The following is a 12597-nucleotide window of genomic DNA, read 5'->3' as shown; positions in this document are numbered from 1 at the left end:
TTTGGAATGTGAACGACATCAAAACATAACACTTTTGTCTTCATTCTATCTTTTCTTCAATGAGTGTGCATGATTGTGTGTGCTTGTGTCCGAGGGAACGGGGCTTTAACAGTTGTTGAGTTCTCACCATTGGTGGTCCGATTAATGATTTAGTGTAAATATACTTTCTGTGTTCTGTAAATGCATGTCCACTTAAGTACTGCATAAACAAAATATGACATTAACATTACAAATTTAAAGATTTTCAACTACAGAATAATTCTCACTAATGGGTTTTGTGGTTAATGTTGAACAACTCGGAGAAACAAACTCCATTTGATGGTTAACAGTTGGCACCCACCTTACCATATTCACGACCTGTGACACCTCTTCACACCTGTCACGTGCATAGCTGACTTACATTGACGAACGTTGACCTTTATGACCCAACACTGCCGCTGTTACAGGTCATTGGCTCCCTCCCTCTGCAAGCCGTCTGCGTTCTGCTGTTTATTTTGTTGACAGTTACATAGACAGATTCTTTAATACAAATGCATAATATCGGTGATTTACAATGTGATTAGGTTGTCTGACAAATCATCCACTTGCACAGTTTGAGATCGATTGGGTCATTGGATGAAGAGATATTTACAAAAAACCGGGTCCAGATGCATTTCATGCCCAACTATAGTTGCCAATCAGATGACAAGTTGGATAGACTTAAAAATTCCTTTTGTAGAATTGTGCTTCCGTTTGGTGATGACACACTGTACATTTTGGTGTCGTCCGCAAACATATGGGAATTCGATTGAATTACGTCTGGAAGGTCGTTTACGTAAATAATGAAGAGAACTGGGCCGAGTACACTTCCTTGGGGGACTCCGCTGGAGACTGCATTCCACGATGAGGTTTCGCCGTTCACTTTAACACACTGACGTCTTGTGTCCAGGAAGGAAGCTGTCCATTTCAACAGGTTTCCCTTTATACCGTATCCTTCCATTTTCCTAATTAGTCTAGCATGGGGAATAGTGTCGAACGCTTTCGCAAAGTCCAAGTAAATTGCATCCACAGTTTTTCCTTCGTCTAACAGTTCAGTCCAATCATCTAGTGCGGATTGGTGATATATGATTGCCCCTGCACAAATCCATGTTGGTTTGAAGATATTAGCTTGTTGCTTTCTAGGTGTTCCATAATAGCTTCCCTGACGATAGTCTCCATGGTTTTGCATACTACACTAGTCAAGCTTACAGGGCAGCAGTTACCTCGTGAATCTCTACGACCTTTCTTGAAGAGTGGTGTCACACATGCGTCTTTCCAGTCATGCGGAACCTTGCATTCCTCCATTGACTTGGTGAACAGTATCTGTAGTGGCTTGCAGATTACTGGTGCCGTTTCTTTCAACACTAAGGGGTGTATGTCCTGGTGATTTATTCTGTTTTAAGGATTTCAGCTTTGTCTAATTTATGTCCTCCGAGAAAACGCAGGACAGCGTGGATGCTCCTTTACTTCTGTCTTCGAAGTTTGGTATGTTTTCCCTGTTTTCTATTGTGAAGACGCTTGTGATTCAGCGTGCTAGCTTTTTCCTTGTCTGTAGTGGATGTAGTGGGTCTGTATTTGTCAGATCTGCTACAGCTTCTCTTATTTTCATTTTGCTGTTTGTATATGCATAGAAGGCTTTTGGATTGTCTTTTACTTCCATGGCTAGCTTCTGTTCGAAACTTCTATTAGCCTGCCTGCACATTTTCTTAACCTATTTCTGGCTCTAGCATATTCCCTGTAGTCAGACTCTTTCCTCGAAGCTCTATACCGGGAATATCCTCTGTTTTTCTCCGTTGATGCTCTATACGTTTCTTTGCACATCCACTTTTTCTTTCTCTTTCCTGGATTTGCTCTAACTTGCGGGATATGACTCTCCATTGCCAGGGATATCTTGTCCTTGAAAAACTTTCAAGCTCCCTCGGTGTCCAGATCCTTCATCTCCTCTCCCCACTTTATTTCCTGCAACTGCATCCTCAGTGCGTCATAGTCGCCTTTTAGTACCTTGTACGTTCTGTTTGACTGTGTCTTTCTAGATTTTGTACTGCATTTGTAGCGGAATTTAAGAACTTGATGATGGCTCTTCCCCACTGGACTCAAATGCTCGATACTATCAATCGCCTTCTCGTCTTTAGTCATAATGAGGTCCAGTGTGTTGGGGGTCTGCATGGCTCTGTAATGCGTTGGCTCCGTTACAAGTTGATAGAGGAATGCGTCTCTAAGAGTTTCTGTGAGCATTTCTGCTCTTTTTGTGGGACTGTTCATGACCCCGTTTATCCAGTCTATTTCTGGAATATTAAATCTCCTGTGATAAGAATTTCTTTTCTATCCCCCGCTGCCTTAGCTAAATCCATAAAGAGACTCTCGTCGTTCTCCTCTGTGCTGTTGGGAGATCTGTATACACATCCTAAACTGTCATCACCACCTAGTCTTATTTCGCACCATACACTTTCCTTTCCTTGTGTTGATATTGTGCTTGGACTGGCTTTTAGCCCTTTCAGTGTATAAAGTAAGACTCCCCTCTGCGCATGTTTCAGGTCTAGATTACTAAAACAGTCGTAGCCGTCCACTTGGATTTCACAATTCTGAACTTGAAATCTTTTGTTTTTTGGTAGTACATGTATTTCAGATAAGCATATACCATCAGATGAATTTTGAGCAATTAACAGTTCTAACTCGGTGCGCTTGTTTAACAACGTATCTACATTACTGTACAGGCATAGCAAATTGTTTATCTTGGGCGTGGTCCCATAAAGCTTGTGCTTTCTGGGCGCGCTTTTTGATCACTGCTCCTTTCCTGATTACCCAGTTCACCACTTCTCCTTCTCCTTTCTTCTCTCTTCCTGTTCCTCTCTGTGACCAGTAGCCTCATTTCCTCTCTTTCCAAAGGGGTCATATCTTTCTTTATAATAATAGATTGGATCTGCTCATTTTCGTGTTGAGTGAGGACTCTTGCAGCCTTGAGGACCTTATTTAAGTCAGTTAGTGATTTCATGGTGATTCTTACTGGTCTATTCCCTTGGTTTTTCGCTCTCAGTCTAATCACCGTGGAAAACTCCGCATCTACTTTCATCACCTCACTGCAGACCTTGTGTATCCTAACTCTGTCTTCCTCCATTCTGGGGGCGCTGGGGTAGTCTAGTGGTTAAGGCGTTGGCTCGTCACGCCGAAAACCCGGGTTCGAATCCCCACATGGGTACAATGAGTGAAGCCCATTTCTGGTGTCCCCCGCCGTGATATTGCTGGAATGTTGCTAAAAGCGGCGTAAAACCAAACTCGGTCAGTCCTCCATTCTGTCTTGAGGAATCTCTTCTGTGCTCTCTGGGATGTTCAAGAACAGCAGGTTTAGTTTCCTATTTTCTCTCTCAATGATTTCTCTAACACTCATTGATGCTGTACTTGCACTATGTTTAGTCAAGTTCTCTTCCATATCCTTCATCTTTTCACCCTGTTCTCTCATGTATTCTTCTAAGACTGATTCTACTTTCCCTATCTTATTGTTTACTGAGGTGCTGATTTCTGTCTTAATGGTTTCCATTTTCGTATCCATTTCCCAAAGTAGGTCTGTGCAATGCTTGTGAATTATTGCTGACATTTATTCTCGATCAGGTTGTCGGTTTTAACCGCACTGACTGCTGCTGTAGTACAGTCCCGACAGTACCAGTGTATCCTCGATTCTTCCTTGGAAAGAACTGAATATTCACTACTGTCTAGAAGAGAACATTTTAAACAAACCCAGAGTCCACACCTCTCGCATTCTATAAGCTTGTCTTCCTCATCTGTGAACACGATTTTACAGAACTTGCACTCCAGTTCGCTTGTGCTGTTGTCGGAGCCGCCATCTTGGATTTCTGTATCGATGTCGACCCTAGCCATGTGGTCACTTTTGTACCTGCCTTTACGCACTTTCGACCTTTGTGAGCTCGTTTCTTACCTATGGTAACGGTCGACTATACGATGTTACTCCAGGTGTTAAATACCGTTTAACTCTGAGAATACATTTCTATGTAGGCTATTCTTTGTCCCAGACGGCGACACCGTGCTGCCGTGCGTCCCTACCCTCGTGTTCATATACCTGAACATTATACCCAACATTTCAAAGTTAAATATATTGCAGAGGATTTGTTACTTCATATAACCATTAGTTTTCCTTGTCTCATATGACGCTCATAAAGATTAAATAATATTCAATATGAATAAAGTGCACAAAAGCATGACACCTGTTGCGCCAAATCACTCAAAACAGACAAAGCTGGAAGATTTGGAGGTGCCCACGAGAATAGATATCAAGAGACTCCGCTTCGCAATAAAAACATACGGTTCACATACGTATAAATGGATCGCCTCCTTGGCGTAGTGGTTAAAACGTCCGCCCGGATAGCTGAAAGTCGCGGGTTCGATCCCCGGTCGCGTCATACCATAAACTATGGTACTTGTTGGTCCCTGCCTGGTGCTCGGCTTTAATGGGTCGGCACGGAGTCAGTATAATGTGTCTGAGTGGTATTCGTGCTTAACTGAGGTATGGTATCTCAGTGGGCTACCACTGTCAAACTAGCTTAAGGCTAGTACAAGCAGCCACACATACACACGCATGCACGTCGTCGTCATATGAGCGAATATTCACCCCATTTATCTCACTTATAAATGATCAGGAGCGGTGGGATAGTGATTACAGCGTTCGTTGGTCATACCGAACACCCAGATTCGATTCTCCACACGGGCTGAGTGTGTGAAACTCATGACTTGTGTCCCCCCGCCGTCATTCTGCTGGAATATTGCTAAAAGCAGGATAAAACTATACTCACACAAACAAGCAATATCTAAACTCACTATAAATTAATAGGTCGTATGAGATATGCAAGATGATAGGTCGTACTGCAAGATGATAAGTATCTCATTACCACCACAGGTTAAAACACAGCAGGACTGTGGAAGGCGAATAAGGTTAAACCATGTACATGTAGTAGTATAGGGCATAGCGGTAAGGTGACAGGTCCCCTAATAGCGATAAGTTTGCGAACTACAGCCCCTGTCCGAGTAAAAAATATCATGTGAATGATGGCGGACCATCATTCGGCGTCCATAACCATCGGATTATTTTATGGATTTACATTGAAATCGAGGAAACAGTTCAGCGTTATTCTCCTATGATTTCTTTGATTTTGGAAAGGAATGCTTGCCGGGCCTGTTGTCTGTCCTGGTCTATGAGCTATTTTTCTCCTGTTCGCCGATGTTGCTCGTCTTGCGGGACTTGGTTCGAATCTCTTGCTTCGTTCTGTGGTATTTGGCGAGTTCTGCTAACACCAAACGGAACTCTTCCTCTGTGATCTTGCTGTCGGCGAGCGCTGTTGATAAGTGATCCTCGATCGTGTTCAACTTGGCTTCGGCTGAAACCCTAATCTCGTCGTGCTTCAGCGCTTTACGTTGCAGACGACGTGAAATGAATTTAAGAGCTTTTCCCGCTAACCCCGATACCCCGCTGATATTTATAACCCGAGGACGACGGGTGCGGCTACGATAGTCGATAATAAACCGACCCCGGCTGCTCCGAGTACCATGTTGGCTGTCACGAGTGTGGTGTCCACCCTGTCGACAGTATTCACTGCTCTGTGGTACTATCCTAGTCGTACATCACGTTCCATTTCCAGTTGGCCTTTGATGTGGCTTATTTGTCTCAAACGAAATCCGTCCACAGTTTCGAGTTTTTTGACCCTTCGTCCATGGCCGGATACAATCCCATCTTGTTTATAATATAAATCAGAAAATAATATCTAATTGGTTTTCAGTTAATCTTTGATTGATGCACTAAAGGTTAAGATTTCTGTGCAAGCAAATAGTCGAGAGCTGAATACGGCAACGTTGGTGCGTATGTTGATTGCTCCAGTTTATTGTCAACCCATTCAAAGGTACTAGATCTTCCGAGGGGACGTTTACGATATAAACTTCTATTATGAGCGTGGTGTGTAATTTTATGGCGAAATTTGAATCGAAAACATTCAGTTGGTATTCGGGTATGTCGGACAGCAAAGACGCACACAGTAGGAGCGGTGAACGGCAGGAAATATTTCATAGCATGGAAGATTTATCACACGAGAGGTGAGCAGGTTTTATTTTTTAGGTGAAGGAAAATTGTCAATATCTATATTTGTATGGGTCACATTGTCCCCAAACTTCATGCTGTTCACCGCTCCTACTGTGTGCGTGTTTGCTGTCCGACATACCCGATTACCAACTGTACTTTTTCGATTCAAATTTCGCCATAAAATTATAATTATAATTCATAACGGGGAATCTACAATACTGAATAGTGAAGCATAAACCTTTGGAATAACAAATTCTTGTTTATTGCATAGAGCAAAATTTCGGTGTAGATTCTCACTTTTATCATGATAACGGTGTAAGAATCTACACCAAAACGTGGCTCCATGCAATAACCCAAAATTATCATCCATAAAACTGCATGCTTCTTTATGGAGGTTAAGCATTACGGTCTTGAAAGTATTTAATTGTTCTGAGTTAAAAAAAATAAATCTTAATTTTAATAATGTTTCTTGTCGCTGGCCAAAGATGTAATCTTCTTAAAATACACCTAAGCAATATATCATCGTCTTACCAAACATTTCTATGTGTATAATATGGTCTATGCAGCGTGGATGCGGTGAGGTGGCCCTGTGGTTATAGCGTTCGAAGGTCATCGCATCCAAGGTTCCATTCCCTGCATACGTACAATGTGTGAAGCCCCTTTCTGAGTGAGTGAGTGAGTTTGGTTTTACGCCGCTTTTAGCAATATTCCAGCAATATCACGGCGGGGAACATCAGAAATGGGCTTAACACATTGTACCCATGTGGGGACTCGAACCCGGGTCTTCGACGTGACGAGCCAACGCCTTAACCACTAGGCTACCCCCCCTTTCTGAAGTTCCTCATCGGGTATCATCACCATTTCATAGTAGTTCAGATGCACATGCTAATGATATTGGTCATGCAATCATACTATGTATTTTACTTTTATGTATCTACTCGAAGCAAGATTCTACACAACCATATACCTCGATATTATAGTTAGAATCTCGAATTATCACAATTAAAGAAAATAGTGATGCTTATCGTTAAGCGTTATCGATAATGAACAAGAAAATGCAAAGTGGGATTTTCTTGAAGTAAATATTGTGCTTGCAATACACATTGAGTTTTGTTAACGTTGTCATAAATATCCGAGTTAAAGTCGACCATCAGGTGACTTCTGTAATTAACAGAGAGTGAAGCGTACGTACATTACCAGCGAGAACTGAAACAAAATAAGTGCACAGATAATTCTTGTTCGGATTGCAATCAGGTGATGAAAACACATTGAAAATGTTATTCGCCAGAATTGCTTGTTTTCGTATCTGCAAACATGCCCTTATCGTCGTTACTTACCTAGATATTGTGATATTCCTTGATTCCATTTCGAAAGGATATGACTAAGTGAATCTATATTGTATTCCAAGATATAATACATTTATTACAAACGCATTCTGTGAAGATCATTGCCTTTTATTTCCTGTTTTTCCCTTAGTTGTGACCAACGATCAAATGCTATTTTCATTTACACAATACATTAACATTAAAACTATAACTGTGCTCATAGTACGAACAACAATTTATCAACTTTAAAATATATAAGAAAATACAGTTCCCAAAGACACCATGAGAGACTATGTATAAACAGTACAGCATAAAATATTTACATATATAGGCATTAAGATTATAACAATGCTAGCCACCGAGTTACCATTCTTTTTTGGCACTACTAATGTGTATGTCCCCGTGAGACATTTTAAGAACAGAACGTGTGTGAGTCTGGTGGAACACCATAGTGACAATCGAACATATTGTGTGCAATCCGAGTTGGATCTGAATACACAGGGCAATTTAATAAAACACGAAGCTCATCTTCAATACAACTATGGGATCACTTTTGGCGATTTCTCCTTCCTGCTGTTAAGTTAATACAAGAAGGCGCAAATCTAAAGGATATCAATCGAAACCATATCTAGTAACTGGTATCACCAGAAACCATCATCAATCAGAAAACAAAATGGAAGAGGTCTAGTTACCTTACTTTCGTGAAATATGAACATGGTAAACGAAAAAACAAATCTGTTATCTATCTTTCAATGAAAATGCTTTAAATGGTTACTTTTACATTGACCCAACAATAACCCGGGGCCACCTTCATGCAATTAAATTACACTTACTCGCCTGTAGCAATGGAAACCTGAAAGTCAAAATCATACAATAGGCCTATGTTTACAGTCACTTTGTATGCGTGGATCAATAACATATGTCCAACGCTGACTCACACAGTCTCGAAATGTGTTTCATGAAACACCCTAACAATAATTCTTCTTCATCGTACACGTGCCGCAATACATTTGTGTTGGTTCTTCACAATTATGAATATGTTTTGAACTGTAGCAAAGGAAGTTAAAATAGAGGCATTTCAACAACATTTAAATGTTTAAAGCAGAGTGGGTATTTTATAGTCGCTTAGACCTATGAATGATGGTACGCTTCAGATGAACAGAATCAGGGATAACGAGTTAAACAGCACGTTTTGGCACAAAGCATTCAACTTTGTTTTCACTGAAGTAAAAGTTTCATTCCAGGTCAAGTGAAATTGCTATTTACACGGCGATTGACCCATGGTTTATTACAAAGACAGATAAACTGAGTAGAGTGTAATTAGACGAGTTTTTTTTTCAGTTAAATTCACGTGTGTTTGTTTTAAAATAAACAGGAACAGTATACCAAAAAACCCCTGAATTCAACAGGTGTAGTACTTCAGTACTATAGAATCGCTCTTTGCCAAGACTCTTTTGACAAAGACACTGTTAGTATGACTTACGTTTTATTTGTATATGCAAATTGATAAATCTTACAAAGTCATGGCTCTACTATGACTACGGTTCATGTTCTATTATTGTGTTACATACTACAGCAATGCATGCACTTGTTTCGTGAATAATCCGTCTGTTTTGTCGTGTTAAATATGCCTATATCTTGCAAACTCCTCCATGTTTATGTTTCGATCTTGATTAGACTTCTTGTGGAAGAAATACGGACATGAATAGCCTATAACTTAGCTTAAAATATGCCACGTTTTTAAAGTCTTACTTGCAGGAACTAAATATTCCAAACTGTATCACTATGCCGAGATTGCAGCAACGAGTCCAACAACGACAAAGCTCACTGAAATGGAAAATAGAACACATTTCTAGGAAAACAGAAGAAGACCTTCATTTTCATAACAACATTCGTAACAACAGTTTCTGCAAACGGACATTGCCTCTGAAATAAGTCTGTATCAATGTCTAATTACAGAGACATTCTTCAAAGTACAAGGGAACTTATGGACAGACACTATTAATAAACACGTGCACCCAAATAGATATAATGCTATTCGTGAACAGAATGCTAGTTGAAATAGTAATACCTAATTACCTACTAAATTTCCGATATAATTCTTTGCAGCCTATAAACACGAAACTGTGAAACAATAATACATTCAAAGATACCATTTACCACACCTAGACTAACCGTGGTCTGTTCGATTAGATTCGCTTTAGAAATCTGGATTATTGCCTCTTGGATTTTGTATAAATGATGATATCAGACATTCTAAATATACCTATACAGCATTCTTGAATATATGACACGATGATTCTTACCTGTTGCTTTTGACTGAGAAGGCGCTGCGTTATTATGACCTATTACTTCAGCAGGTGTTATGTCTGCGTTTTCTCCGGATGTGACTGTAGTAGCTGAATTGTTTCCAGTTACATCGTTGCTCTCCGTTGCTGTAGTGGTTGAATTGTCCCCGGATGAATCTTTGCTCTCTGTTGCTGTAGTGGTTGAATTGTCCCCGGGTGGATCTTTGCTCGCTGTTGCTGTAGTGGTTGAATTATCCCCGGATGGATCTTTGCTCTCTGTGGTTGTAGTTGTTGAATTACCTCCTGTTAAATCTTTGCTCTCAGTAACAGAAGTATCCGAAGTGGTAACCACATTAGTAGTGGTGTTGGGTTGCGAGGAGGTTGTTGTTAGAGGACTGGATGATTTCACTGTGCCTTTGGAACAGGCTAAATTGAGTGATCCGCCTAAAATATATATATACACAGAAATAACAGAGAAGCTAACATTGTTATTACAATAGATTATCACATGAAAGTGCAAACTCTGCGCTACTTCTGGGCACTTCAACCAATCAGAACGTTAGTGTTGTGTCACTTTCTAAAACAATAATTGATGAGCACCATTCTTCTGACAGGTGACTCTTAAAAAAGCAATAAAAACCTGAAAACCGTTTAAGCAAACCATCTAAGATACTTATGATACCTATCCCTACGATATGTTGCAAGATTTCATGCTTTTTCAGTGGCCCTGAAAACACAATCGCAAGGCTTCAAACACCATGCATCTAAAAGATGCAGTAAAAGTATGTAAAAGAAACCTTAAAAGGCATCATCATTAATATTCGGATTAATCTCGCTGGTTCTTCTATGGCTTTGGTAGCAATGTCCACCTTATCATATAGTTTGAGAGTGAATCCTGGAAAGCAGGAGATATATGATATATCACCATCATATGTTCACTTCTTTGGTAGCATAAGGTATGGTAACATGTTTCGGGAGGCAATGCCCAAGACATGTTGACTTGCATAATGATCACAAACATTAATTGTTCACAAATAGAAATCCTGACGTGAGCAACCTAGTCCGACTGGTTTCAATACACGTACGCCATTGTTAAGTATTACAAAGGTTGTCATATTACTAAGATTTGGATATATGTGGTTAACACAAGATGAGGGAAATGTGATGATATTTATTCACCTTTTTAAACAAAGATTATTTGACAACCTTCAACAATGGTGGTATAGTTCTGTCAACAGTTTATCTGATTTCTTCTATTATACACTCCCTATCCCTGTGCACCTGAGACTATGCATGACTCGTTTCAGATGTGGTAGGTTTTTTCTTTGTATAGAAAGGGGAAGATCTTTTGTTTAATATGAATTTCATGTATTGCTTGTATGTGAGCGATACTCAGCCCTAAGAAATATGTATCTTATACAATATATCAAGTCCCACACAACATCTTTTATCGGAATTCCTTCATCTGATAACGCTGATGGTGAATATAACTCAACGGCTGGGGGGACCGTAATTACTTCACTGACATGCCTATATCATGCAATAAAACATTGTCCGTATTATGGGCCGATGGCCTCATTACTGAATAAACTGTCTGTCTGTCATATTATTGACGAATTAAAATGAGGAACACATCTGTTAGTAGATAGCATATGGGCGTGTCTCGCCTATAATATGATAGATAGAATATGGTTTGCTTGTGTGTAAATATCAAGCATTTTTGTGACTTTGTTTGTTTGCCGCATTCAGCAATATTCCAGCTATATGAAATCATAGGAAGTCATCGAATCTGGACCAGATAATCCAGTGATTGACATCATGAGCATCGACCAGGGCAATCTCAATACAGTGGCGTGCATCAACCACCTATCGTGTGTGACAACCCGCCACCTTCGACAAGCATTGCATCTTATTTCAATCCGGATCTTTATGTGTCCCAGGCCAAGTAAAACCTTTGCCATCTCACAGAGAATGTCATTATACAAAGAACCACAAAGCTCTTTCAGACCGAATTACTATTTAGGCACATTAACACACTTTATTTCGAAGCAACACATTCCCAATAAAAGAAGGTGAAAACGTTTTGTTCAGTCATAATTTCTTCAGATAATCCGACATTGTTCATCTCCAATTGAAATTCAACTTGACAATTGTTGAGCTGATCAGAAAAAGCTGGTGGTAGGCACTATACATGATAAATGACATGTTTGGGAATACTCTTAATAGCAATTGTCCATACTTACAGTTCACGGGTCAAATATACTGTAACGGTATCGTCATTTGTGCATGCTTCTGTGTCGACAACGAAAACGTTTGGGGGGCCTAACGGGTTGTTTCGACTTGTAAGTCGTCGAAGTATCCGTCTAGTTTTGTTCTATAGTTTCTAGGATAAAACATTTACAGGCCCACCAGATTGCTACAGAGATTTCAGCACATAAAACCAAACATTCGAGAGTATTCATGATTGAGTTAAAATGTGTGAACTCACCTTTTGTTGATGTCTGCACTAAATGGACACAGAAATCGGCCACCTCAGACCTTTTGATGAGGGTAAGGAAAATCACTTGTCCTAACCCAATCCGCCCTGTATTATTTGAGGGTGCCTTGACTGAACACCTATAGTTGTAATCAATAGGTGGGGGGAAATACAAGGTAGCGTCACAATCTGTATGGACTCCGTGCACTGTTAACTGGAGGTCAACAGCGCCACCCTGCGCCCTGAGTTGACATACACAGTTTCCTTGATAGTTAACAGCCTTAGAAGTGTCCAGATAGACGGAATCTCCACTGGCAAAGTTGCCCTCACATGCACGCACAACTGAAGTACAATGTTTACTGATGGTTAACGTATTTTCAGGGAACATAAATCAAGTAGTACATTATTCTT

Source organism: Haliotis rubra, unplaced genomic scaffold (assembly GCF_003918875.1).
Source record: "Haliotis rubra isolate DU_JTF1 unplaced genomic scaffold, ASM391887v1 Scf956, whole genome shotgun sequence".
NCBI lineage: Eukaryota > Metazoa > Mollusca > Gastropoda > Lepetellida > Haliotidae > Haliotis > Haliotis rubra.
Note: the sequence above shows the minus strand (reverse complement) of the source record.